The following is a 23040-nucleotide window of genomic DNA, read 5'->3' on the forward strand; positions in this document are numbered from 1 at the left end:
TATCCTGCAGAAGCAAGCTCAGTGTTTCCGTGCAGGGTTGGTTGAATGAGATCTAGTTCTGGCTCTCCTACAGGAGGAGGCTGGGGTTCTCCCTGGAGAGGCTGATGGAATTGGACTGGGATGTCTGTCTCCTGCAGGAGCAAGCCTAGGGATTACCTTCAGAGCTGGTAGACTGTCACACAACTCTTTTTCTTCTGCATGAGCTGGCTCATGTTCTCTGTCAAGGGCTTGGTCTCCCCCAGGAGCAGGTTTGTTGTCTCACTACAGGGCTGGTGTTATGTGACCCGCTCTGTGTTTTCTGAAGATGCAGTCTCAGTGTTTGACTGCAGGTTTGGTGGAATGGGACGAAGTCCTCGGTTTCCTGGAGTAGCAGGCTCACGGTCTCCCTTCTGGGGTATTGGAATGTGACCCAGTCATGTGTTTCCTGCTGAAGTGGCCTCAGGATATCCCTGCAGGGCTGTTGGAATTGTACCTCACTGTGTATCACCTGCAGGATCAGGTTCGTGCTCTCCCAGCAAGGCTGGTGGATTTGGACCTATTTCTGGTCTCCTGCAGGAGCAGGTTTTCAGTCTTCCTGCAGGGCTTCTGGAATATGACATATCTCTAATTTTCCTGCAGGATCAGGCTTGTGGGTCACCCAGCAAGGCTAGTGGAATTGGACCCACTTCAAGGTCTTAGTGCAGGGTTGATGGAATGGGACCCAGTCCGGGGTCTCCTGCAGGAATTGGCTCAGAGTCTCCCTGCAGGACTGGTGAAATTGGACCCATTCCTGAGTCTCCTGCAGGAGGAGGCCCTGCATCTTCCTGGAGGGATGGTGGAATATGACAGAGATCTGGTTCTCCTGCAGGAATAGGCTCAAGGTCTCCCTACAAGGCTAGTGGAATTGGACACATTCCTGGATCCATTGCAAGTGAGGGCTTGGGGGTCTTCCTACACAGCTGGTGGAATGTGATTCAGCTCTGAGTCTCCTGCAGGAGTAGGCTCAGAATCTCCTTGAAAGATTGGTGAAATGGGACACAGTGCTGTGTCTCCTGCAGTAGCAGGCTCAGGTTCTCCCTACAGTGTTGGTAAAATTGGACCTAGCTCTAATTCAACTGCAGTAGCAGACTGAGGGTATACCTGCATGGCTGGTTTAGTGTGAAGGAACAGCAAGTCTTAATACATTGGCCCACTCCTGGGAAAAGGATAAACAGGGCTTGGTGCATGGTCTCTTGTATTGTCTGAAAAAGCCCCTTGAGATGTGTTGATTCTGATGACCTCTTCCAAGAACTTGAACACTTTTAGAATCCCTGCCAACTCATCTTGTTTAGACTGAAGGAGTCTGCCTTTCATCAGTTCTTGGAATAGAGATCAACACAAAACGAAAGAGGGAAGAAAAAATTACCAATCTATCTATTGAGAAATCAGCTGAAGACATTAAAAAGTTCCCCTGCAATGCACTTGTTTCTATTTTGGTGCATTTAGAATCATTTCTTTATTATCAATTTGGCCATTTAAATTAGAATATATATTGTTGTAGGCCTACTGGGGTTCATTATGCTTGGACCCTCTGTGCTTCCTGTGTTGAGATAGCTGGTTCTATCTTTGGTTTAAGAAAATTTCAGTCTGATTTCTTCAAATACCTTTTCAAACCATTTGTCTTTCTTCTTTTCCATGTGGGATCCCTATGAGTCATAGACTGGTATGTTTTCTCTTATCCCAGGTTTCAGTTGCATTGCTTATATTGGTTTTCACTTGCTTTTCTATGTCATGTTCTGACTGAGTGATTGCGGTTATCCTGCTTTCGAAGTCACTTATTTGTTCCTCTGCATTATCTAGTCCGATTTGGACTGTCTTTAGCTTAGCTATTCTCACCATTGAGTTTTCTGATTATATTTGGCTCATCTAAAGTGTTTCTCTTTCCATTTATACTAGCCTGCATTTGTATTCATAGACTCAAGATTTCCTTCAGTGTTTTTATGTCCTCCCTTTTCAAGTCATGTTCTAGTAAATTTTGGGTGTCTGATACATTGGATGTTCTTTCAGGAGACTCCTGTCTTTTGAAAATTTGGAATGGTTCTTTTAACTTTATTGTATCTCTCTATCGCTATGGGTTAAGGATTATCAGTTATCTATTATAGACTTGAACGGCTTTTGTAAGTGAAATCATTTCTGTGCACATTTAGTATTAATGCTGTGAGGATTGTTTTTGGTATGTAATGATGCCATGCATTCCTTCTGTGTCTGTTGCCTGTTATATCTATGATTGCTAGTGTGGTTTTTGTTGTGGTGAATACAACCTATTCTAGTAAAGTTAGCAGAGTGTCATTTTGGTTAAATGCTTATCATAGCTCTGACAGTGCTGGGACTAGTAATTTCTGCTGGAATACAGGCTTCCAAATGGTTTCTGGGCTGCAGGCTGGATATGTGGATAGGGAATGGTTCCAATACACTCTCATGAAAGTGCATTCGTCCTTACTATTGCCACGGAAAAGTCAAAATTTTATAATGGGTTCCCTCAGGTTCTCTGCAAACAAAAACAAAAGTGGAAACAAATCTAATGATGTCACACATTAGAACCTGCTGAAACGATCCTGCAGTGCCACAGTTGGGTCCTTAGTGTAGTACTGGGTCAGCACCACAACTATAGTTGCATTAGCATGTGGTAGTCAAGGCTGATGGAAAGGCTTCAAATTCACCTATTGTTCAGCAGATCTCTGCTCCAAGAACTCTTGTCAATAAGGCATGGGAACTCAAAGGCAAGCATGGGGCATTTCAAAAACCTCTGCTTTGGACAATAGGAAATTTCAATCCTGCCTATGAAAGTTGCAGATCCTTGGGCTATAGAATCTGATTTCAACAATAAATTGCCCTGGATTCTAGAAACCAGATGAAGATGGCTCTGATTGGGACCCATTTCTCCTTTATGGAGAAAATGAGCAATTATACCGTGGATGTGGAAAGACTGTGACTAAGGCCCTGGGTTACTAAGTTAATCCACAGCACATATGCCAGCAGATTTAATATTAAGAGAGGGCCCAGGCAGATCTGGTCTCTAGATAGTACCAACCACAGCCCAAAACAATCTCCAAACCCCTGGGAATAAATTTGTGACATCAGCCACAGCCCTAATACACAGATTCCACAGACACTCCTAGCTCAAAATTAACAGGTGGAGTATTGGTCTGGGAATCAATTGCAGAGAAATTTTGTGATTATTGCTTGCAGATATGTCAACCAAACGTCCACTATGCACTCTTAACCCTCAGCGCATCATCTTCCATCTCAAATGACCTGTCCACTTTAGAGTGTGCATCCCAGTAAAACAGTTTCCCCTTTACTGCTCCTTCACCAAAGGTCAGGTCCTGCACTGATTTCCATTCTCTACTCTGCCTTCTACTCTTTCCAGGTTATGTGAGAATTCTTTCTGACTTTTGAAGTAAGAGATGTTTGGCCATTATTCAGCAGGGTTCCTGAGACAAGGGCTGGGAGAGTGGATGTTTATCTTGCTGTATACATGGGAGAGATTGAGCGAAGTTTGCACTGGTACTCTGCCAGTTTGGCATGGATAAATTATCACAATTTAGACATAACTCACAGACACTTGATTCTTGTTTAGCTATTTTTCTGTATATCAATTGTGGGAGGATGTGTCTGAAAACTCCAGGTCTGACAATGTGTTCATACCTCAGTTGCAGACTTTCAAATAATAAACAGAATTGAATTACATACATGGGAAATGTATCAAAATAAAGATAGTTTAAAAACATACTAAATCTAACTATAAGACAGAGTTGCCAAATTTAGGTACCAGCTTGAAATATCCAAATAAGAAAAATGCACAGAAAATATAAATTAGCAGCCAAAAGTCATGAAGGAGGCAGGTCAACAGTTTTCTCTTGGTGCCTCCAGCACTAACAGAAACAATGAAATAATTCTTAGAACCATTAACAACCACAACGATAGGTTTCCATTGTGCATCTGGTGCCCTTTCCTAATAATGACACATAATGGTCAATGTTGGCGATTCAAGGGGAAAAATTATTATTTAGGAAAGCACAAAGAAACCCAAACAATGTATTTTTACATAGGCTTGGTTTCAATAGCACTTAGAGATATTATAGATATGAGAACACTGCCGCAGCTTTGCTAGGCTATTGAGATCATGTGCTGTTCTATCAAAGATGAGAATGTTTAATCGACTAATTATGTTGAGAAAAGCAATTTCACCCAAAAAATACAGCAATCACATTATATCCTGCTCCTGGGACTTGATGAAAGGGAAAAGATAGACCACAAAAAATGTGTCACTACATATCTATGCCAAAAATTACACTTCATTTGAATAACTGAATTATAATAGTTACAAATACTGATTTGAAAAAGTCAGGATAAATAAATATCCAAATTCAGGCAAAAAATCCACTCACTTAGAAAACTCCCTTCACACCAAAGTAGACAAAGCCCAGCATTTGCTGAATCTAGGGGAAGATAATCATTTCAAGGTGTGAGCTAAGAATTCAATACCAATCTATTTTAGTCGAGAGTAGTTGACAATGGAGGAGTTCACTGTTGTGCACAGAATGTGAAGGAGGAGGAACTCTGATACTAGGAGGGGCTTGCTCAGCTCCTACTGGCTTCATTGCAACTCAAGTGCTGATTCTTTGAAATGGATACATGAGGGGAGGGGAGGGAAGATCAAGTGCTTGATACCAAGGGCCAACCCTGGGAAAAGGCTTAACTATGCTTCGTGCTTGGTCATCTGAGTGGTTTATAAATGCCCCTTGGGATGTGTGGATACTCACGACCTCTTCCAATAACATGAGTGCTTTTATCATCTCTGCCATCTCTTCTCTAATAGACGTCAGGAATCTTGGACCCGTCCTTGGAGCAGAGAATTGAGTACCTTCATAAAGGGCAAGTTGACGCTCCACAAGTTTCTGCCAGAATCACCGAGGTTCAGTACGTCTCATTAATGTCTTTCGAGCCTGGTATTCTCAACAAAAGTCTCCATGCCAGTATTCTCTATTGTAGCAGAACAACTCTCATCAGTGTGTTCACATCTCTCCTCAATTCCTGCAGCCAGCTTTCCGGCCAGCTTCTCTACATGTCTCCAATAAAGTCGAATTCTAAAGGACAGGGCAAGTCTGAAAGTACCTCGGAGCCTCACCAAAGCTGATGACAGGCAGATCTTCCACTGTATCCCCTTTTAGATTCTGGAAACTGACCCGTGAACTCAGGTCTTTGGGCAGCGGGAGAATCTCGAACATACATATTTTCCCGAACGAAAGAACAAAGCCAAACTCCACAGAGGGCGGCAGCCCCTCCATCACACTGATCCACCCAAAGAATTCTGCCCAGTTACCTTGGATCCACCAGCCACAAAAAGACTGGGGGGACACACCAACATTCCACCTGGAATCGAACCAGTAACAGACATCACCAATGGTTGCCTCATTTTGTCAGTGTTGGGGTAGTGGATGCATTAGACGAGAGGTTCCTAAGGGAAATGTGATTCTAGCCACAAGAGTCCCATGGTCCTTTTCTCTTCCATCTTTCCTTTTGTTCAGATCTGTATACAAAGTACAAACGGAGGGAAGAGTGTCCATGTTCAGTTTATGGTTTCACACGTCATTAAACTTTCGAAAAGTTCACAGTACACAGAGACCCACTCATGGAAACTCATGTTTGTGTAATATCCAGTCACCCAGAATACATATCCGTCTGTTGCTTTCTGTTGAAACACCCACACTCTAAGAAAATGGATCCATTTTTCATGGGGGCTGAAATTCCAAGAAATGAAACCAATTCCAATGTGCACTTTCTTGTCTAACACTTCTACTGTTAGTACAGTTTTGCAGAGCTACTTTTCTTTGTTATAGGCTTATGCCATTCCTTCCCTACGTAGGGTAGAATATGGCATACATTCATCTGGTTGGAAGACTTGTAATTCTATATCAAGTTCTATGACCAAATCTTAAACAAAACCGTCGTTTGGGTTGGGTCATGATAAGCACATATGAATCAATATTTATGAATAATAATGCACGCGTCTGTTTTCTGAATACAAGTGTGTTGAGTACATTCTAGCCGTGATACTGGGTCGATGCGTGCTGAATGATCACTGACATCATTTTGAGTATTTTGTTTGAATAATCATGGTTCTTTGGTATATGTCAGCCAACTGTAACTTTTGGTGCTTGTTTGTTTGGTTGCAAACACTTTAGGCTTTGCATCTCTCCTTTTGATTCAGACAGAGAGTCATATAAGCTGATTCACTTAAGATAATGCTTAAATCACCTATGGTTTCATGCTTCCCTCTCCCATCTTTAGGGTTTTGATGTCCTCCTTGCATTCTTCTTCTTTCTTCTTTGCAATTCATGGTCTTCTTGCATTTCCATTAATGGTTCTCTTATTTCCATTTCTTCTTGCTACTTTTCTACTAAGGTTAGGATTCTCAATGTTTGTTTTAGGATCAGTCTCAAACTGTTGATTTCTTTTAAGATTTGCTGGTCTGTGAAATTCCCTAGCTCGGCCGTTGTTAGGAATCACGGTCATTTGGCATAGTCTACCCTAGATTGCAGCTTTTCCTCATTCAGAATATGGTCTATGTCCTGGCAACCCTCCACGTCCTGCAATATTTCTGCCGAGATATCAGCTGAAACCCCTCTGGAGGCTCTGTTGTGAATAATTTGCTTTCCTTGAGGTGCATTTTAGATCACTGGGATGATCATGAACTTTGTTTATTTGAATTCTACAGCTGCTTGTTGGTCTATTGGGATAGCACCTCCTTTGGACGCTGTGTACTTCCTGAATTCATATAGATGAACCTTTCTTGGCTTTCAGCAAGTTTCATTCTGATTTTTGTACAAATGCCTTTACAGAATTTTTATTTTATCTCTTGATTTCCATTTGGGACTCTTATGAGTCCTATTCATTCATGCTTCCTCTTACCCCAGGATTCAACAGCGATATTTGCATTGGTTTGCTCTTGCTTTTCTATGTCTTCTTCTGATCGAGGGATTTCTGTTCCCGTGTCTTCGCAGTCATTCACGAGTCCCTCTTCGTTATCTAGTCTGCTTAGGACTGACATTAGCCAAGTTATTATCTCATCCATTGAGTTTTCTTATATTATTTTGTCTTCTTTAGAGTTTCTCTTCCCCTTTTCTTGTATTCTGCCTTTTGTGATTCTGAGATACTGTTGTTCTTTAGTGTTTTCCTCACCTCCTATTTAAATGCTTGCTCTGGTAGCGTTTTAACCGTCTAGTTGTTGAAAGCTTATTTTTTGCCTTCAATCTCTTTGGAACTGAAAATGGTACTTCCTGTTTCTTTTACTATACTTCTTTTTCTCTACTGTTCAAGTAATATCAGGTATCTAGTATAGACTTATAGCGCTTGGTTAAGTGAAAACTTTAGTCTCCTTGGTGTACGCAATTCCATGATATTACTGTGAGGACAATTTTCCCTAGACATTGATGCCATGTCATTTTCCTGTGTGTGTTATCTGGTATATCTCTAATTGCTGGTGTTGCCTTAGTTCTGATGAACACACCATAGTATTTCAATTAGTAGATCCTGATATTTATTACGCTAATCTCACAATTCTGTAAGGGAACAGGGCACTTCCTCTCGTGGAAATGAAACTTCTAAAGGTTTTCAGCACTGCATTATACTGTATGTCATTTTGGAGTGTCTCCATAACATCCAACAGAGAGTTAACTTGTATTTTCTATTGTCATTGCAATGTCCCAATGTTACCAGTCCAACCCAGATTTTCTCTCTCTACAGAAACACCAGTGGAAACGTATGTATGGATGTCATAATTCAGGGCCTGCTGGAATGATCCCTCAGACCAACCTATGTGTCCTCGTTGCAGTACCATGTCAGCCCGTCCAAAATATAGCATCTGCATTTTGGAGATAATGCTGAAGGAAATGCTTCATCTTCTCACGTTGTGGACATTGACCAATTTCCTTTGTTCCCTCATCCTTGATTCATGGGTTCACGAAGGCAACCACAGAGTTGTTCTGCATCCTCTGCCTCAAACCAGACAGTAATCCCAGTCCAGGTTACGAATGTAGCAGATCCTAAAACTTTTAATACTGATTTCAACACCAACTCCCCATGGAACGCTCAGACCAGATGCATGGTATCTCTGAATGAGCCCCACACGTGCTCTATTGGCAAAATGCCAAATTGGTCCCTGGTCCTGCAAATGCAGTGGATGTGGCCGTAGGATATATCGATAAATTCATCCTCACGCGGCAGTGTGTTTGCTGTATCACTGAGGTCACAATTCTCTTTGTTCTCTTGATAGGACCCAACATAACCCACAACACACTGTAGATAACTGAGTTCTGCGTGTGCCATCATCCGTAGCCCTATCCCTCTTTTCCCGCTGCCTCTGCTAGCTCAGATTTGGCAGCTCGGATCTTGGTCTCAGATTCAATTGTGGGAATATTTTGTGCTGATTTTTTTGAGTTCTGTCAGCCAAGCACCTGCTGTGCACACTTCTAACACTCAGCGCATCAACTTGAATCCCATGTGTGCCGCCCGCTTCAGAGTGTACGTCCAAGTAAAACAGTTTCACCTTTGATGCTCCATTACCAGAGATCAGATCCTGCACTGGTTTCCATTCTCTACTTTGCCTTCTCCTGCTTCCAGGTTTTCTGAGGCCTCATCATGTCTTTGGAAATAACAGACCAGTCTTCAGCAAGTGTCCTGTGCCAAGGGCTGGGTGAGTGGGTGTTTACAATGCTGTGTGTATGGGAGCGAGTGAGAGCAGGTTGCACTGGTTCTCTGCCTACTGGGCATCGATAAATCAACACATTCCCCATAGAATTCACTGAAATTGGATGTTTGTTTCTCACTGTTTTCTATATAGCCATGATCGGAGGGATTTTCCGAAGACTCCAGCGTTGACATTATGTTGATAACGCAGTTGCTGTCTTTAAGAAGTATAAGAGTTTTAATTTACATATTTTGGGATTTATATGAAAGTGAAGTTATTTTTTGAAAATTACTAAATCAACCTAGAAGCCAGACTTGTCAATTTTTGTAACATTTTGTCAGCTCTAGGGAAAAAAGCGACAGACTCAATGTAAAACAGCAGTCCAAAAGATTGAAGGTGACATGCCAATTCTTACTGTTGAAGCCTCCAACAACAATAGGAACCATGAAATACGTATTGGAACCATGAAATAGCCCCGAACCTGGGTTTCCCTTGTGTATGTGGTGCCCTTTGCTTCCAATGACACATACTAGGCAATGTTGGCATTTCAAGGAGTAACATTCCTCTCTAGGAAATACAAGAAACCCTATACAAAATTTACACATTTAAGCTTGATTCCAAAAGCACCTAGAGGCATTTAAATATGAGAAACTTGCTGCCGGTATGCTAGGCTATTGAGAACCACGTGTTCTTCTATCAGTGATGAGAACGCTTAATCATATGATCATGTAGGCTAAGGCAATTTAACACAACCAAATCTGCACCTCCATGATAAATTACACCCGGGGCTTGAAGGAAGGGAAAGACGGTCCACATAACTTGTGTCTTTAATGTGTTTGGCCACTTATACAGTTTAGTTCAATATCTGACTTATAATAATTACCTATACTGCCTTGAAAAACTGAGGCCTAATACATATTCAAGTTCAGTCACAGATTCCCCTCACTTACCACACTCCCTTCAGACCAAAGAAGACATAACCCCAGTATTTGCTGAATCTAGGGGAAGGTCATCATTACTTTGTGTGAGCTAAGTATTGAATTCGTAAGTATTCAATTCCTATCGTTAGATTTTGTGAGCTAAGTTGACGGTATTTGACGTTAAAGGGTTTCACTGTTGTTCACTGAGTGTGAAGGAGGAGGAACTCTGATTCTAGGAGGGGCTTGCTCTTCTCCTACTGGCTTCATTGCAGCTCAGGTTCTGATGCTTTGAAATGGATGCCTGAGTGGAGTGGAGGGAAGAGCATGTGTTTGATATCTAGGCCCAAACCTGGGAATAGGCTTACCTGGGCTTGGTGCATTTTGGTCTGAATGATATGTAAATGCATGTTGAGATGTGTGGATTCTCACTACCACTTCCAGGAACATGAGCGCTGTTAACATCTCTGCCATCTCTTCTCTTTTAGACGTCAGGAATCTTGGACCCGTTCTTGGAGCAGAGATTCGAGTAACTTTCTCAAGTGCATGTTGACACTCCGTATGTTTCTGTTAGTATCACCAAGGTTAAGTATGTCTCATGAATGTCCTTCGAGCCTGGTATTCTCTAGAGCTGTCTCCATGCCGGTATTCTCCATTGTAGCAGAACAACTCTCATCAATGTGTTCGCACCTATTCTCATTCCGTGTGGCCAGCTTTTCTGCCAGCTTCTCTTCGTGTCTCCCATAAAGTCGAAGTCAAGAGGACTGGGTAAGTCCGAAAGTACCACGGAGCCACACCAGTAAGCTGGTGACAGGCAGATCTTCCACTGTCTGCCCTTTCAGATTCTGGAAACTGACCCTTGAACTCAGGTCTTTGGGCAGCAGCAGTATCTCGAACTTACACAGCTTCCCGAACAAAAGACCTAAGCCAATCTCCACATAGGGCGGCAGCCCCTCCATCACACTGATCCACCCAAAGTATTCTGCCCAGTTACCTTGGATCCACCAGCCACAACATGCCTCGAGGTACACACCAAAATTCCACCTGGAATCCAACCGGTAACTGCCATCCCCAGTGGTTGCTGCATTAAGCCAGTGTTGGGGGAGGGGCTGCATTAGTCGAGAGGTTACTAAGGGAAATGTGATTCTATCCACAAGGGTCCCATGGTCCTTTTCTCTTCCCTCTTTCCTTTTGTTCAGATTTGTATACACAGTACAAACGGAGGGAAGAGTGTCCATGTTCAGTTTATTGTTTCACACGTCTTTAAACTTTATAAAATTTCAGAGTACACAGAGACCGACTCAAGGAAACTCATGTTTGTGTAATATCCAGTCACGCAGAATACATATCCGTCTGTTGCTTTCTGCTGAAACACCCACACTCTCAGAAGATGGATCCATTTTTTTCATGGGGGCTGAAATTCCAAGAAATGAAACCAATTCCAATGTGCACTTTCCTGTCTGTCTCTTTTGCTCTTAGTACAGTTTTGCAGAGCTACTTGTCTTTGTTATAGGCTTATGCCATTCCTTCCCTACGTAGGGTAGAATATGGCATTCATTCATCCTGTTGGAAGACTTGTAATTCTATATCACGTACTTTGACCAAAACTTAAACAAACCCGTCGTTTGTGTTTGCACACGATAAGCACTTATGAATCAATATTTATGAATAGTAATGCACGTGTCTGTTTTCTGAATACAAGTGTTTTGAGTACATTCTAGCCGTGTTACTGGGTCGATGCATGCTGAATGATCCCTGACATCATTTTGAGTATTCTGTTTTGAATAATCATGGTTCTTTGGTATATGTCAGCCAACTGTAACCTTTTGGTGTTTGTTTGTTTTGCAAACACTTTAGGCCTTGCATCTCTCCTTTTGCTTCAGACAGAGAGTCATATAAGCTGATTCACTTAAGATAGTGCTTAATATCACCTGTTTTCCTGCTTCCCTCTCCCATCTTTAGGGTTTCGATGTCCTCCTTGACTTCTTCTTCTTTCTTCTTTGCAATTCATGGTCTTCTTGCATTTCCATTAATGGTTCTCTTATTTCCATTCATTCTTGGTACTTTTCTAGTAAAATTAGGATTCTCAATATTTGTTTTCGGATCAGTCTCAAACTTTTGTTTTCTTTTAAGATTTGCTGGTCAGTGAAATTCCTTAGTTCTTCCGTTGTTAGGAATCACGGTCATTTGGCATAGTCTACCTTAGATTGCAGGTTTTTCTCATTCAGGATATGGTTTATGTCCTGGCACCCCTCCACGTCCTGCAATATTTCTGCCGAGATATCAGCTTAAACCCCTCTGGAGGCTCTGTTGTGAATAATTTGCTTTCCTTGAAGTTCATTTTAGATCACTGGGATGATCATGAACTTTGTTTATTTGAATTCTACAGCTGCTTGTTGTCTATTGGGATTCCAAATTTTTTGGACGCTGTGTACTTCCTGAATTCGTATAGATGAAACTTTCTTGGCTTTCAGCAAGTTTCATTCTGATTTTTGTACAAATGCCTTTACAGAATTTTTATTTTATTTCTTGCTGTTCATTTGGGACTCTTATGATTCCTATACTTTCATGCTTCCTCTTACCCCAGGATTCAACAGCGATATTTGTATTGGTTTGCTCTTGCTTTTCTATGTCTTCTTCTAATCGAGGGATTTCTGTCCCCGTGTCTTCGCAGTCATTCACGAGTCCTTCTGCGTTATCTAGTCTGCTTAGTACTGATATTAGCCAAGTTATTATCTCATCCATTGAGTTTTGTTATATTATTTTGTCTTCTTTAGAGTTTCTCTTCCACTTTTCTTGTATTCTGCCTTTTGTGATTCTGAGATACTGTTGTTCTTTTGTGTTTCCCTCACCTCCTATTTCAATGTTTGCTTTGGTAACGTTTTAACCGTCCAGTTGTTTCAAATGTTATTTATTGTGCCTTCAATCTCTTTGGAACTGAAAATGGTACTCCTGTTTCTTTTACTATACTTCTTTTTCTCTACCGTTCAAGTAATATCAGGTATCAAGTATAGATTCATAGCACTTGGTTAAGTGAAAACTTTAGTCTCCTTGGTGTACGCAATTCCATGGTATTACTGTGAGGACAATTTTCCCTAGACATTGATGCCATGTCCTTTTCCTGTTTGTGTTGTCTGTTATATCTCTAAATGCTGGTGTTTTCTTTGTTCTGATGAACACACCATAGTATTTCAATTAGTAGAACCTCATATTTATTACGCTAATCTCACAATTCTGTAAGGGAACAGGGCACTTCCTCTCGTGGAAATGAAACTTCTAAAGGTTTTCAGCTCTGCATTCTTCTGTATGTCATTTTGGAGTGTCTCCATAACATCCAACAGAGAGTTAACTTGTATTTTCTATTGCCATTGCAATGTCCCAATGTTACCAGTCCTTCCCAGATTTTCTCTATCTACAGAAGCACCAGTGGAAACGTATGTATGGATGTCATAGTTCAGGGCCTGCTGGAATGAACCCTCAGACCGACCTATGTGTCCTCGGTGCAGTACCATGTCAGCCCGTCCAATATATAGCATCTGCATTTTGGAGATAATGCTGAAAGAAATGTTTCATCATCTCACGATGTGGACTTTGACCACTCTTCCTTGTTCCCTCATCCTTCAGTCATGGGTTCACGAAGGCAACCACAGAGCTGTTCCTCATCCCCTGCCTCAAACCAGAAAGTAATCCCAGTCCAGGATACGAATGAAGCAGATCCAAAAACTTTTAATACTGATTTCAACCCCAACGCCCCCTGGAACCATCAGACCAGATGCAAGATATCTCTGATTGAGCGCCACACATGCTCTATTGGCAAAATGCCAAATTGGTCCCTGGTCCTGCAGATGCAGTGGATGTGGCCGTAGGACATATCGATAAACTCAACCTCACACGCCAGAGTGGTTGCTGCCTCACTGAGGTTACAGTTCTCTTTGCTCTCTTGATAGGACCCACCATAACCCACAACGCACTGTAGATACCTGAGTTCTGCGTGTGCCATCATCCGTAGTCCTATCCCTCTTTTCCCGCTGCCTCTGCTAGCTCAGATTTGGCAGCTCGGATCTTGGTCTCAGATTCAATTGTGGGAATATTTTGTGCTGATTTTTTTGAGTTCTGTCAGCCAAGCATCTGCTGTGCACCCCTCTAACACTCAGCACATCAAATTGAATCCCATGTGTGCCGCCCGCTTCAGAGTGTACGTCCAAGTAAAACAGTTTCACCTTTGATGCTCCATTACCAGAGATCAGATCCTGCACTGGTTTCCATTCTCTACTTTGCCTTCTCCTGCTTCCAGGTTTTCTGAGGCCTCATCATGTCTTTGGAAATAACAGACCAGTCTTCAGCAAGTGTCCTGTGCCAAGGGCTGGGTGAGTGGGTGTTTACAATGCTGTGTGTATGGGAGTGAGTGAGAGCAGGTTGCACTGGTTCTCTGCCTAGTGGGCATCGATAAATCAACACTTTCCCCTTAATATTCACTGAAATTGGATGTTTGTTTATGTCTGCTTTCTATACAACCATGATTGGAGGGATTTTCCGAAGACTCCAGCGTTGACATTATGTTGATAACGAAGTTGCTGACTTTAAGAAGTATAAGAGTATTGATATCCTTTTTTTCGGATTTATATGAAAGTGAAGTTAGTTTTTGAAAATTACTAAATCAACCTAGAAGCCAGACTTGTCAATTTTTGTAACATTTTGTCACCTCTAAGGAAAAAATAGACAGACTCAATTTAAAACAGCAGTCCAAATGTTTGAAGGTAACATGTCAATTATTTCCTGTTGAAGCCTCCAACAAAAATAGGGACCATGAAATAACTATTGGAACCATGAAATAACCCCGAACCTGGGTTTCCCTTGTGCATGTTTTGCCCTTTGCTGCCAATGACACATACTAGGCAATGTTGGCATTTCAAGGAGTAACATACCTCTCTAGGAATATTCAAGATACAGTGTACAAAATATACATATTTAGGCTTGATTCCAAAGCACCTACAGGCATTTAACTATGAGAAACCTGCTGCAGCTATGGTAGGCTATTGAGAACCAGGTGTTCTTCTATCAGTGATGAGAACGCTCAATCATACGATCATGTAGGCTAAGGCATTTTAACACAACCAAATCTGCACTTCCATGATATATTAAACCCGGGGCTTGATGAAAGGGAAAGACCGTCCACATAACCTTTGTCTTTAATGTGTTTGGCCACTTATACTGTTCAGTTCAGTATCTGATTTTAATAATTACCTATACTGGCTTGAAAAACTGAGGCCTAGTACATATTCAAGTTCAGTCAAAGATTCCCCTCACTTACCACAATCCCTTCAGCCCAAAGAAGACATAACCCCAGCATTTGCTGAATCTAGGGGAAGGTCATCAGTTCTTTGTGTGAGCTCAGTATTGAATTCCTAAGTATTCAATTCCTATCATTACTTTTTGTGAGCTAATTTGAGAGTATTTGACCTTAAAGTGGTTCACTGTTGTTCACCGAGTGTGAAGGAGGAGGAAATCTGATTCTAGGAGGGGCTTGCTCTTCTCCTACTGGCTTCATTGCAGCTCAGGTTCTGATCCTTTGAAATGGATGCCTGAGTGGAGTGGAGGGAAGAGCATGTATTTGATATCTAGGCCCAAACCTGGGAATAGGCATACCTGAGCTTGGTGCATTTTGGTCTGAATGATTTGTAAATTCATCTTGAGATGTGTGGATTCTCACTACCACTTCCAGGAACATGAGCGCTGTTAACATCTCTGCCATCTCTTCTCTTTTAGACGTCAGGAATCTTGGACCCTTTCTTGGAGCAGAGATTCGAGTAACTTTCTCAAGTGCACGTTGACACACCGTATGTTTCTGTCAGTATCACCAAGGTTCAGTATGTCTCATGAATGTCTTTCGAGCCTGGTATTCTCTAGAGTTGTCTCCATGCCGGTATTCTCCTTTGTAGCAGAACAACTCTCATCAATGTGTTCGCACCTCTCCTCAATCCGTGCCTCCAGCTTTTCTGCCAGCTTCTCTTCGTGTCTCCCATAAAGTCGAAGTCAAGAGGACTGGGTAAGTCAGAAAGTACCGCGGAGCCACACCAGTAAGCTGATGACAGGCAGATCTTCCAATGTCTGCCCTTTAAGATTCTGGAAACTGTCCCTTGATGTCAGGTCTTTGGGCAGCAGCAGTATCTCGAACTTACACAGCTTCCTGAACAAAAGACCTAAGCCAATCTCCACATAGGGTAGTAGGCCCTCCATCACACTGATCCACCCAAAGTATTCTGCCCAGTTACCTTGGATCCACCAGCCACAACAAGCCTCGTGGTACTCACCAACATTCCACCTGGAATCCAACCGGTAACTGCCATCCCCAGTGGTTGCTGCATTAGGTCAGTGTTGGGGGTGGGGCTGCATTAGTCGAGAGGTTACTAAGGGAAGTGTGATTCTATCCACAAGGGTCCCATGGTCCTTTTCTCTTCCCTCTTTCCTTTTGTTCAGATCTGTATACAAAGTACATACGGAAGGAAGTGTGTCCATGTTCAGTTTATGGTTTCACACGTCTTTAAACTTTCTAAAATTTCACAGAACACAGAGACCCACTCATGGAAACTCATGTTTGTGTAATATCCAGTCACCCAGAATACATATCCGTCTGGTGCTTTCTGCTGAAACACACACTCTCTCAGAAGATGTATCCATTTTTTTCATGGGGGCTGAAATTCCAAGAAATGAAACCAATTCCAATGTGCACTTTCCTGTCTGTCTCTTTTGCTCTTAGTACAGTTTTGCAGAGCTACTTGTCTTTGTTATAGGCTTATGCCATTCCTTCCCTACGTAGGGTAGAATATGGCATTCATTCATCCTGTTGGAAGACTTGTAATTCTATATCACGTACTTTGACCAAAACTTAAACAAACCCGTCGTTTGTGTTTGCACACGATAAGCACTTATGAATCAATATTTATGAATAGTAATGCACGCGTCTGTTTTCTGAATACAAGTGTTTTGAGTACATTCTAGCCCTGTTACTGGGTCGATGCATGCTGAATGATCCCTGACATCATTTTGAGTATTCTGTTTTGAATAATCATGGTTCTTTGGTATATGTCAGCCAACTGTAACCTTTTGGTGTTTGTTTGTTTTGCAAACACTTTAGGCCTTGCATCTCTCCTTTTGCTTCAGACAGAGAGTCATATAAGCTGATTCACTTAAGATAGTGCTTAATATCACCTGTTTTCCTGCTTCCCTCTCCCATCTTTAGGGTTTCGATGTCCTCCTTGACTTCTTCTTCTTTCTTCTTTGCAATTCATGGTCTTCTTGCATTTCCATTAATGGTTCTCTTATTTCCATTCATTCTTGGTACTTTTCTAGTAAAATTAGGATTCTCAATATTTGTTTTCGGATCAGTCTCAAACTTTTGTTTTCTTTTAAGATTTGCTGGTCAGTGAAATTCCTTAGTTCTTCCGTTGTTAGGAATCACGGTCATTTGGCATAGTCTACCTTAGATTGCAGGTTTTTCTCATTCAGGATATGGTTTATGTCCTGGCACCCCTCCACGTCCTGCAATATTTCTGCCGAGATATCAGCTTAAACCCCTCTGGAGGCTCTGTTGTGAATAATTTGCTTTCCTTGAAGTTCATTTTAGATCACTGGGATGATCATGAACTTTGTTTATTTGAATTCTACAGCTGCTTGTTGTCTATTGGGATTCCACCTTTTTTGGATGCTGTGTACTTCCTGAATTCGTATAGATGAAACTTTCTTGGCTTTCAGCAAGTTTCATTCTGATTTTTGTACAAATGCCTTTACAGAATTTTTATTTTATTTCTTGCTGTTCATTTGGGACTCTTATGATTCCTATACTTTCATGCTTCCTCTTACCCCAGGATTCAACAGCGATATTTGTATTGGTTTGCTCTTGCTTTTCTATGTCTTCTTCTAATCGAGGGATTTCTGTCCCCGTGTCTTCGCAGTCATTCACGAGTCCTTCTGCGTTATCTAGTCTGCTTAGTACTGATATTAGCCAAGTTATTATCTCATCCATTGAGTTTTGTTATATTATTTTGTCTTCTTTAGAGTTTCTCTTCCACTTTTCTTGTATTCTGCCTTTTGTGATTCTGAGATACTGTTGTTCTTTTGTGTTTCCCTCACCTCCTATTTCAATGTTTGCTGTGGTAACGTTTTAACCGTCCAGTTGTTTCAAATGTTATTTTTTGTGCCTTCAATCTCTTTGGAACTGAAAATGGTACTCCTGTTTCTTTTACTATACTTCTTTTTCTCTACCGTTCAAGTAATATCAGGTATCAAGTATAGATTCATAGCACTTGGTTAAGTGAAAACTTTAGTCTCCTTGGTGTACGCAATTCCATGATATTACTGTGAGGACAATTTTCCCTAGACATTGATGCCATGTCCTTTTCCTGTTTGTGTTGTCTGTTATATCTCTAAATGCTGGTGTTTTCTTTGTTCTGATGAACACACCATAGTATTTCAATTAGTAGAACCTCATATTTATTACGCTAATCTCACAATTCTGTAAGGGAACAGGGCACTTCCTCTCGTGGAAATGAAACTTCTAAAGGTTTTCAGCTCTGCATTCTTCTGTATGTCATTTTGGAGTGTCTCCATAACATCCAACAGAGAGTTAACTTGTATTTTCTATTGCCATTGCAATGTCCCAATGTTACCAGTCCTTCCCAGATTTTCTCTATCTACAGAAGCACCAGTGGAAACGTATGTATGGATGTCATAGTTCAGGGCCTGCTGGAATGAACCCTCAGACCGACCTATGTGTCCTCGGTGCAGTACCATGTCAGCCCGTCCAATATATAGCATCTGCATTTTGGAGATAATGCTGAAAGAAATGTTTCATCATCTCACGATGTGGACTTTGACCACTCTTCCTTGTTCCCTCATCCTTCAGTCATGGGTTCACGAAGGCAACCACAGAGCTGTTCCTCATCCCCTGCCTCAAACCAGAAAGTAATCCCAGTCCAGGATACGAATGAAGCAGATCCAAAAACTTTTAATACTGATTTCAACCCCAACGCCCCCTGGAACCATCAGACCAGATGCAAGATATCTCTGATTGAGCGCCACACATGCTCTATTGGCAAAATGCCAAATTGGTCCCTGGTCCTGCAGATGCAGTGGATGTGGCCGTAGGACATATCGATAAACTCAACCTCACGTGTCAGTGTGGTTGGTGCATCACTGAGGTTACAGTTCTCTTTGCTCTCTTGATAGGACCCACCATAACCCACAACGCACTGTAGATACCTGAGTTCTGCGTGTGCCATCATCCGTAGTCCTATCCCTCTTTTCCCGCTGCCTCTGCTAGCTCAGATTTGGCAGCTCGGATCTTGGTCTCAGATTCAATTGTGGGAATATTTTGTGCTGATTTTTTTGAGTTCTGTCAGCCAAGCATCTGCTGTGCACCCCTCTAACACTCAGCACATCAAATTGAATCCCATGTGTGCCGCCCGCTTCAGAGTGTACGTCCAAGTAAAACAGTTTCACCTTTGATGCTCCATTACCAGAGATCAGATCCTGCACTGGTTTCCATTCTCTACTTTGCCTTCTCCTGCTTCCAGGTTTTCTGAGGCCTCATCATGTCTTTGGAAATAACAGACCAGTCTTCAGCAAGTGTCCTGTGCCAAGGGCTGGGTGAGTGGGTGTTTACAATGCTGTGTGTATGGGAGTGAGTGAGAGCAGGTTGCACTGGTTCTCTGCCTAGTGGGCATCGATAAATCAACACTTTCCCCTTAATATTCACTGAAATTGGATGTTTGTTTATGTCTGCTTTCTATACAACCATGATTGGAGGGATTTTCCGAAGACTCCAGCGTTGACATTATGTTGATAACGAAGTTGCTGACTTTAAGAAGTATAAGAGTATTGATATCCTTTTTTTCGGATTTATATGAAAGTGAAGTTAGTTTTTGAAAATTACTAAATCAACCTAGAAGCCAGACTTGTCAATTTTTGTAACATTTTGTCACCTCTAAGGAAAAAATAGACAGACTCAATTTAAAACAGCAGTCCAAATGTTTGAAGGTAACATGTCAATTATTTCCTGTTGAAGCCTCCAACAAAAATAGGGACCATGAAATAACTATTGGAACCATGAAATAACCCCGAACCTGGGTTTCCCTTGTGCATGTTTTGCCCTTTGCTGCCAATGACACATACTAGGCAATGTTGGCATTTCAAGGAGTAACATACCTCTCTAGGAATATTCAAGATACAGTGTACAAAATATACATATTTAGGCTTGATTCCAAAGCACCTACAGGCATTTAACTATGAGAAACCTGCTGCAGCTATGGTAGGCTATTGAGAACCAGGTGTTCTTCTATCAGTGATGAGAACGCTCAATCATACGATCATGTAGGCTAAGGCATTTTAACACAACCAAATCTGCACTTCCATGATATATTAAACCCGGGGCTTGATGAAAGGGAAAGACCGTCCACATAACCTTTGTCTTTAATGTGTTTGGCCACTTATACTGTTCAGTTCAGTATCTGATTTTAATAATTACCTATACTGGCTTGAAAAACTGAGGCCTAGTACATATTCAAGTTCAGTCAAAGATTCCCCTCACTTACCACAATCCCTTCAGCCCAAAGAAGACATAACCCCAGCATTTGCTGAATCTAGGGGAAGGTCATCAGTTCTTTGTGTGAGCTCAGTATTGAATTCCTAAGTATTCAATTCCTATCATTACTTTTTGTGAGCTAATTTGAGAGTATTTGACCTTAAAGTGGTTCACTGTTGTTCACCGAGTGTGAAGGAGGAGGAAATCTGATTCTAGGAGGGGCTTGCTCTTCTCCTACTGGCTTCATTGCAGCTCAGGTTCTGATCCTTTGAAATGGATGCCTGAGTGGAGTGGAGGGAAGAGCATGTATTTGATATCTAGGCCCAAACCTGGGAATAGGCATACCTGAGCTTGGTGCATTTTGGTCTGAATGATTTGTAAATTCATCTTGAGATGTGTGGATTCTCACTACCACTTCCAGGAACATGAGCGCTGTTAACATCTCTGCCATCTCTTCTCTTTTAGACGTCAGGAATCTTGGACCCTTTCTTGGAGCAGAGATTCGAGTAACTTTCTCAAGTGCACGTTGACACACCGTATGTTTCTGTCAGTATCACCAAGGTTCAGTATGTCTCATGAATGTCTTTCGAGCCTGGTATTCTCTAGAGTTGTCTCCATGCCGGTATTCTCCTTTGTAGCAGAACAACTCTCATCAATGTGTTCGCACCTCTCCTCAATCCGTGCCTCCAGCTTTTCTGCCAGCTTCTCTTCGTGTCTCCCATAAAGTCGAAGTCAAGAGGACTGGGTAAGTCAGAAAGTACCGCGGAGCCACACCAGTAAGCTGATGACAGGCAGATCTTCCAATGTCTGCCCTTTAAGATTCTGGAAACTGTCCCTTGATGTCAGGTCTTTGGGCAGCAGCAGTATCTCGAACTTACACAGCTTCCTGAACAAAAGACCTAAGCCAATCTCCACATAGGGTAGTAGGCCCTCCATCACACTGATCCACCCAAAGTATTCTGCCCAGTTACCTTGGATCCACCAGCCACAACAAGCCTCGTGGTACTCACCAACATTCCACCTGGAATCCAACCGGTAACTGCCATCCCCAGTGGTTGCTGCATTAGGTCAGTGTTGGGGGTGGGGCTGCATTAGTCGAGAGGTTACTAAGGGAAATGTGATTCTATCCACAAGGGTCCCATGGTCCTTTTCTCTTCCCTCTTTCCTTTTGTTCAGATCTGTATACAAAGTACATACGGAAGGAAGTGTGTCCATGTTCAGTTTATGGTTTCACACGTCTTTAAACTTTCTAAAATTTCACAGAACACAGAGACCCACTCATGGAAACTCATGTTTGTGTAATATCCAGTCACCCAGAATACATATCCGTCTGGTGCTTTCTGCTGAAACACACACTCTCTCAGAAGATGTATCCATTTTTTTCATGGGGGCTGAAATTCCAAGAAATGAAACCAATTCCAATGTGCACTTTCCTGTCTGTCTCTTTTGCTCTTAGTACAGTTTTGCAGAGCTACTTGTCTTTGTTATAGGCTTATGCCATTCCTTCCCTACGTAGGGTAGAATATGGCATTCATTCATCCTGTTGGAAGACTTGTAATTCTATATCACGTACTTTGACCAAAACTTAAACAAACCCGTCGTTTGTGTTTGCACACGATAAGCACTTATGAATCAATATTTATGAATAGTAATGCACGCGTCTGTTTTCTGAATACAAGTGTTTTGAGTACATTCTAGCCCTGTTACTGGGTCGATGCATGCTGAATGATCCCTGACATCATTTTGAGTATTCTGTTTTGAATAATCATGGTTCTTTGGTATATGTCAGCCAACTGTAACCTTTTGGTGTTTGTTTGTTTTGCAAACACTTTAGGCCTTGCATCTCTCCTTTTGCTTCAGACAGAGAGTCATATAAGCTGATTCACTTAAGATAGTGCTTAATATCACCTGTTTTCCTGCTTCCCTCTCCCATCTTTAGGGTTTCGATGTCCTCCTTGACTTCTTCTTCTTTCTTCTTTGCAATTCATGGTCTTCTTGCATTTCCATTAATGGTTCTCTTATTTCCATTCATTCTTGGTACTTTTCTAGTAAAATTAGGATTCTCAATATTTGTTTTCGGATCAGTCTCAAACTTTTGTTTTCTTTTAAGATTTGCTGGTCAGTGAAATTCCTTAGTTCTTCCGTTGTTAGGAATCACGGTCATTTGGCATAGTCTACCTTAGATTGCAGGTTTTTCTCATTCAGGATATGGTTTATGTCCTGGCACCCCTCCACGTCCTGCAATATTTCTGCCGAGATATCAGCTTAAACCCCTCTGGAGGCTCTGTTGTGAATAATTTGCTTTCCTTGAAGTTCATTTTAGATCACTGGGATGATCATGAACTTTGTTTATTTGAATTCTACAGCTGCTTGTTGTCTATTGGGATTCCACCTTTTTTGGATGCTGTGTACTTCCTGAATTCGTATAGATGAAACTTTCTTGGCTTTCAGCAAGTTTCATTCTGATTTTTGTACAAATGCCTTTACAGAATTTTTATTTTATTTCTTGCTGTTCATTTGGGACTCTTATGATTCCTATACTTTCATGCTTCCTCTTACCCCAGGATTCAACAGCGATATTTGTATTGGTTTGCTCTTGCTTTTCTATGTCTTCTTCTAATCGAGGGATTTCTGTCCCCGTGTCTTCGCAGTCATTCACGAGTCCTTCTGCGTTATCTAGTCTGCTTAGTACTGATATTAGCCAAGTTATTATCTCATCCATTGAGTTTTGTTATATTATTTTGTCTTCTTTAGAGTTTCTCTTCCACTTTTCTTGTATTCTGCCTTTTGTGATTCTGAGATACTGTTGTTCTTTTGTGTTTCCCTCACCTCCT

General features: G+C 41.6%; 1 protein-coding gene and 3 long non-coding RNA genes across 4 annotated transcripts in view; 3 read left to right on the forward strand and 1 right to left on the reverse strand.

Annotated features, from left to right (window-relative positions):
* The window catches only part of LOC135320001 (uncharacterized), a 31430-nt gene extending 21147 nt beyond the window's left edge, over positions 1–10283 (forward strand). Inside the window, exons 4-5 of the long non-coding RNA XR_010379145.1 lie at positions 7768–8716; positions 10116–10283. This is a non-coding gene — a long non-coding RNA (uncharacterized LOC135320001). The remainder of the gene's footprint in view (positions 1–7767; positions 8717–10115) is intronic.
* The window catches only part of LOC116155268 (uncharacterized), a 359531-nt gene that overhangs the window by 77991 nt on the left and 258500 nt on the right, over positions 1–23040 (reverse strand). The gene's annotated exons all lie outside the window — the stretch shown is intronic.
* LOC135320002 (uncharacterized) lies at positions 12780–15943 on the forward strand. The gene is made up of 3 exons (XR_010379146.1): positions 12780–13994; positions 15394–15474; positions 15567–15943. It is a non-coding gene; the product is annotated as an uncharacterized LOC135320002 (long non-coding RNA).
* On the forward strand, positions 18849–21221 carry LOC135320003 (uncharacterized). The gene is made up of 3 exons (XR_010379147.1): positions 18849–19272; positions 20672–20752; positions 20845–21221. It is a non-coding gene; the product is annotated as an uncharacterized LOC135320003 (long non-coding RNA).

This window comes from Camelus dromedarius, chromosome 35, assembly GCF_036321535.1.
Source record: "Camelus dromedarius isolate mCamDro1 chromosome 35, mCamDro1.pat, whole genome shotgun sequence".
Lineage (NCBI taxonomy): Eukaryota > Metazoa > Chordata > Mammalia > Artiodactyla > Camelidae > Camelus > Camelus dromedarius.